Genomic DNA, 383 nt, shown 5'->3' on the forward strand with positions numbered 1-383 from the left:
TATTCATTTGACACACAGAGAGAGACTCACAAGTAGGCAGAGAGGCAGCAGAGAGAGAGAGGGGAAGCCAGGCTCCTCTGAGGTCATGATCCCAGGACCCTGGGGATCATGACCTGAGCTGAAGACAGAGGCTTAATGCCAGAGCCACCCAGGCATCCCTCTCCAACGAATCTCAATGAACTAAATTAATATGTTGGTTTGTATATTACATCCCACTGAAAGAATGGCTAGAACACTTTACTTTTTCTCACTTTGGTTGCTAAAGATTCCCCTTGGTGAGGAAGAGTGTGATCTGACAAATAATGGCATCTGCGATAACTTCTTTCTCTTCCAGCTGCCTCCTACTGACTACTTATTCCTTACTCCTTTCGGCCCTTCACTCC

This window comes from Mustela nivalis (assembly GCF_964662115.1).
Source record: "Mustela nivalis genome assembly, chromosome: 18".
NCBI lineage: Eukaryota > Metazoa > Chordata > Mammalia > Carnivora > Mustelidae > Mustela > Mustela nivalis.